The sequence below is a fragment of the Toxorhynchites rutilus genome, chromosome 2 (genome assembly GCF_029784135.1).
Source record: "Toxorhynchites rutilus septentrionalis strain SRP chromosome 2, ASM2978413v1, whole genome shotgun sequence".
Classification (NCBI taxonomy): Eukaryota; Metazoa; Arthropoda; class Insecta; order Diptera; family Culicidae; genus Toxorhynchites; species Toxorhynchites rutilus.
In genome coordinates, this window is record NC_073745.1 from 163,749,407 (window position 1) to 163,755,565 (window position 6,159).

A 6,159-nucleotide genomic window follows, 5' to 3' on the forward strand; every position below is an offset into this window, starting at 1 on the left:
TTCGTTTGTGAATTTGTGATAGCTCATTATGGAATATTAAAGGTTTCACTATAGCTCCGTTGTGTCACTTTGTGACATTTCGGAATCGGAAAAGTTTCCGCTTTTCTTGTTTTTCCTTGACGGAGGCGAGGAGTCAGAGGATCTTTTCTCTTTCCTCTTTTTTTGTTTTTTGTTTGCTTTGTTATTAGGTTCGCTCGTTCTCATGCCCTCATGAGCGCTATGGCTGGTTGAAGGTTTTATCAGATCGGCTTCGTTTTGAACAATTTTGTTTATCATGTTGTTCTTCTGCATCTCTGTAATGATTGATTTCAATTCTTCTATCTGTTGCTTCAGTTCTTGGATCTGGGCCTTAAGAGCGTTATTCTCGTTTATGACCTCATTGTTTACCACCAATCTTTGCTGAACTTGGCTTTTGGCTACATCAGCGTAACTTTTTGTTTGTCTTTGTGTGTTTACGTACGTTCTTTTTGCTTCCCCATATGGTATGTTTCTTGATACTTTAATTTTTAGTATATCGTTCTCTCGTTTGTAAAATGGGCAGTTTCTGTCGCCAGGCCCATGATTCCCTTTGCAATTGATGCAATATGGTGGTTCTTCACAAGATGCGTTGATATGGTCTTTCGAGCATTTTTTGCACCTTGCTTCTTCTCTTTGGCATTTCTTCTGTGTATGCCCATATTTGTAGCATTTAAAGCATTGCATTGGTTTCGGGAAATAGTGTCTAGTTTTAAGTCTTAGTAGACCACATTTCAGATGCTCCGGAGGCTCTGATCTATTGATCGTAATGATAAGAAGAGGCGTGTTAACCGTTTCTCTCTTTTCGTTTTTCCTAGTGATTCTGTGTACGTTTAGCACACCTTGGTCTGCTAGCTCAACTTGTATCTCTTTCGTTTCCATTTCCATCATTTCTTCGCTGTAGACCACACATTTTGAGATGTTCAGGTTCTTGTGGTATTCTACTTTTATCTTTTCTCCGTTTACTAAGCTTTTAAGCATTAGTAGCTTTTCCGCGTTTCTGTTGTTCTCTAGAACAATCAGAAAGCTTGTGTCTCTTTTTATGTACTTTATTTCTAATATGTCTTTCGTTAGTTTGGATAGCGTTTTTGATATCAAGAAAGGGTTTCTTGTTATCTTTCCATCGGTTTTTTCTGCCGTAAGGCTGAGGTAAGTTTTACCTCCTACTCCGCTCATCGTCGATACAGTTTTTTGTTTTGGTTGGTTTTGTTTATTGTTCTCCATGTGATTCCCACGAGTCGCTAGGGAAAGGTGGGGTCCTCCGCGTCAGTGCCCTGCTGTAACACGGTAAGGGCTGCATACTGTGGGGTGCGCCCCGGTGCCCCACAGGCTCCGTTAACGGCTTCTCATTTATATCGCCCCTTCCACCACTCAGCTCTCGGCACGGGTCGCATCACACCTTAACTTTTGGGGCCCGTTTTCCCCCTTCCTTGTCTGCGTACGACCAAAGGTCCCACCGGGGTTGGTTACCCGATCTTTCCTAAGGTTGCTCATACCCCAGCCGGTACCTCGGGGAGGTAAGGATAGGAGTTCCAGGGCGGAAGCTGAAGGGCCAATAATTGGCACTGGATTGCGCTGTACCCTGGCTTTACCAGCCAGGACCGAGGTCATATTCCATTATTCCATGCAAGATTATTCTCGGCCGTTGTGTGGCCTGCTTAGAGCACTCTAATTTGTTCAAGGTAATCGCAGCTGGGCAGGTGGAAACACCACACCCGATAAAGGGCACAAAGTGCCACCGTGTATGTGCACCCAGTCTTATAGTCGCAGCAATACCAGTGACCTACTGCCAACATTAGGAGTAGCACCCGTACTGGACAAGAATGAACTTCGAACGTTTTAACCGCAACAATTTTAATATACGCTAGTGGAGCTGGAATTACCGCGGCTGCTGGCACCAGACTTGCCCTCCACTGGATCCTTGTTGAAGGATTTATGCTCAACTCATTCCAATTATGAGACATCATTCAAGAGTCTCATATTGTTATTTCTCGTCACTACCTCCCCGTGCCGGGATTGGGTAATTTACGCGCCTGCTGCCTTCCTTGGATGTGGTAGCCATTTCTCAGGCTCCCTCTCCGGAATCGAACCCTGATTCCCCGTTACCCGTTGCAACCATGGTAGTCCTCTATACTACCATCAATAGTTGATAGGGCAGATATTTGAAAGATCCGTCGTCGGTGCGAGACCGTACGATCAGCGGAATTATCCAGATTTCAACTCAAGCGTCACGGCCCTGTGAAGGGGGACGATTGGTTTGCCTAATAATTGCACAGGTTCCGCGAGGTCCCTGCATTTTGCATGTATTAGCTCTAGATTTTCCACAGTTATCCAAGTAACTAGTTGTATGATCTTGTAAATTATAGCTGTTATACTGAGCCTTATGCGGTTTCACATTAAATCTGTTCGTACTTAGACATGCATGGCTTAACCTTTGAGACAAGCGTATATTACTGGTAGGATCAACCAGAATTCACTATCACTATCTACTGATGGATGCGCGGCACGCCGGCCCGCAAACAATTCGATAGGGGTGTATATTAACTTCGCACAACATCACCACAACGTTCATCCTCGGTAAATTCGTTCCTCGTTCGCATACACGATAGCCATACACTAGCCAAACGATTCCCATACACAATTACTAGCACGCATAAAAGCGTGAGAGGGGGTATTGTTCACATGTCTACGCTCGCTTATCACGAGGTAGCTGCACCACATTGATGTAAACGACCCAACACACACAGACGAGCGAGCGCACGCTTTTTTTCCCCTACTGCATACCTACAGCATACGCTGAGGAGGCATAACAAGGGAGAAAAAAAACTCGGAGCGAGAGAGCGGTAACTACCCGTGTGGTGCTACTAGCTGCACTGATGCGATGCGTCTTACATGGGAGGTATTTCAATGTTCGACACACCGTACTGCACCGGGTTCGCATGGCACACGAGAAAGCCACAATCGCCTTATGCCCCTTCGACGTTCAACGCACGACACGACACCACACACTGGAGTACGTACGTCTCACCACGTAGTGAGGGTAGGGGTTCGACACACGAAACTCACTGAATTCGATACAAGCTCAAAAGGTTTACCCTCCCGGGTGCCGACCAGACTCACTGGATTCGATACAAGCTCAAAAGGTTTACCCTCCCGGGTGCCGACCAGACTCACTGGATTCGATACAAGCTCAAAAGGTTTACCCTCCCGGGTGCCGACCAGACTCACTGGATTCGATAGACGTTCGACCCTACCGACAGTAACTTGACCCCACCCGTACGGCATCGTACTACCGAACATCCATACAAGCTTCGCAAGTTATGCCTCAAACTTTTCACTCACCAACTTTCCCCACAATAGTGTAAACATGGTCATACCAACGTTGCCTCGGTATGGGTATATACCACACTGGGGGCATCGTTATAGGAGTGCCTTGGATAGACTTGTACCGCTAGCCGAGACACCATGCTGGGTCGGGAAATGTTCACGCACCGCAATCGGTACCAGTGCCGGGTGTCGGTCATATTCCGATGGGGGCTACTATTGAACTCGTACTTGTACTTGGGCCGTGCCTAAGGTGTTGGTTGTTTCAATAGTTGGTTACTTGTTTCAATAGTTGACATTTTTTCAATAGTTGAACTTTTTTCCAACAGTTTCAGTTTTCCCGTAGGTAAAGATGATGATGTGTGACCAATGTGTGAATGTGTTGTTTTTTTTTTCAATAGTCATGTACGCGCCGTTGTCGATGTAATACTGCGGGTGAGAAATAAAACAAACTATTGTGCTGTGCTGTGCTTGATGTTGGCTTGGTGTTATTATATTATCGAATTGGACTTAATACCAGTGCCGGGCCGATGCACACACTGCGTACTGCGAGTGCTGGCTCGCGCAGTGAGAAATTAAACAAACTGTTGCGCTGTTGTGTTGTGTGCGCTGTGTGGGGGAGACTTTTCATCACACTTGACACGCGCATTCTTACCCTCGATGTTGCCTTGGTGTTATTGTGTTATCGAATTGGACTTAATACCAGTGCCGGACCGATGCACATACTGCGTACTGCGAGTGCTGGCTTGCGCAGTGACAAATTAAACAAACTGTTGCGCTGTTGTGTTGTGTGCGCTGTGCGGGGGACTTTTCCAACACTTGACACTTTGCATTCCGGGACGTGGACGCTTTCTGGGACTTAGTGTTATTGTCGGCGGGGCAGTGTTTTACACATTGCGTACTGCGGGGGTTGGCTCGCGCAGCGCTGTTGTGTGCTGTATGCTGGGGGGACTTGGACGCTTTCTGGGACTTAGTGTTATTGTCGGCGGGGCAGTGTTTTACACATTGCGTACTGCGGGGGTTGGCTCGCGCAGCGCTGTTGTGTGCTGTATGCTGGGGGGACTTGGACGCTTTCTGGGACTTAGTGTTATTGTCGGCGGGGCAGTGTTTTACACATTGCGTACTGCGGGTGCTGGTGTGCGGGTGTTGTGCACTTGAGACTTGTCATTCCAGGACATGGAATGGTTTCACACACACACGCGGTTGCATACTACCAGGCGCAGGATGAAATAAAAAAAAAGTAAAGTAATATCCAGCGAGGGGAATGGCTTCACACACGCACTTGGTGTTATAGCATTATCGTACTTATCGCCGATGCTGCGTACTGCGGGCGTTGGCTCGCGCAGACTGTTGTGTGCTGTGTTGTGCTGGGGGACAACACTTGACAGTTGTTATTCCCGGCCATGGGATGATTTCACACACACGCACGATTGCATACTACCAGGCGCAATGCGATTTAATGAAAAAAGAGAGAAGCCGCCAGCGCGGGCAGCACTAAGCTACCACGGTGGGACTTCTCTCTTACGGGACACGACGCACCCGCCCATCACATAGCGCATCGCAAGGGCAATACTGCACAAGCTACTGTGCCGCGCCGATGCTGATGGGGCATTGTTACACGTACTGCGTGCTGGGTCGCGCAGTGAGAAATTGAACAAACTGTTGTGCTGTGCTGTGCTGGGGGGGGGGGGGACTTTTCCAAAACATGCTACTTTGCATTCCAGGACATGGTGCACAGCTTATACCGCTAGCAGAGACACCTCGTTCGATCGGGGCAACTTGGGACACCGTAATCAGTACCAGTGCCGGGTGTGGGTCGGATTCCGATGGGGGTGATCCGGGAACATATTTCTTGGACTTAGAATATTGTTCGGACTTAGAATTTTTTCGACTTATGACCTCGTTTCTGGGACTTAGCCGTAGAACCAGATGTAATGCGTGTTGCATAGATTAAGGCGCAGGGGAATTTAATAAAAAAGAGAGAAGCCCCACACATTTAGGGGGGCTTCTCTCTTTTTTATTGGACGATACACAACACATAACATACATGACATAACACTGACCTAGAAGCAGTATTTACCACCGTATTTTATGACCCGCTTCCACCTCGCAGGTAGGGAATCTATGCCTCTGGCATAGAACGTAGGAGGCTTGCTATCGAAGAACTCTTTTAGGAATGCGCTCATCTCGTCCTTAGTCCTGAAGAGTTTATTCCTAAGCTTATTACTCAATGACCTGAATAAATGGTAGTCCGATGGACTGATGTCTGGTGAGTAAGGAGGATGGTTCAATATGTTAAATCCCAGGCTCCTCGCCTTATCTATCGTTTCATGTGCCCTATGGCACGGAGCGTTATCGTGTAGTAGGGGTACCGGCCTATGTTTACTCACTCCCAGTATACCAGCCACCTTTTCCAGCTGCTTCTGATATCGTTTACGGTTAACAGATACACCCTTGTCTAGCAATTCCCAGTGTATAATGCCTCGTCGATCCCAAAACACACAGAGCATGTTCCACTTGCGATTCATCCTGTCTTTGGCGATTGTCTTCGGCATGGCGCCTTTTACGATCCAATGTATGCCTCTGTGAGGCGCAAACATGGGTATCTTAGATTCATCACAAGTGACCAAATTATCGAGCATACCCTGGTCTCGTTCACTTTGTCTGAGTAGTCGTTGGGCTAGTTTCACCCGCTTTGCAAGGTTGACTGGGTCTAGCTTGTGTGGGTGGTATCCCATTCTTTTTGGCACATAGTTTAGTTTATGCAACGTTCGCATAACAGTCGCTGCCGAACAGTTGTATTTCTGAGCCATAGACCTC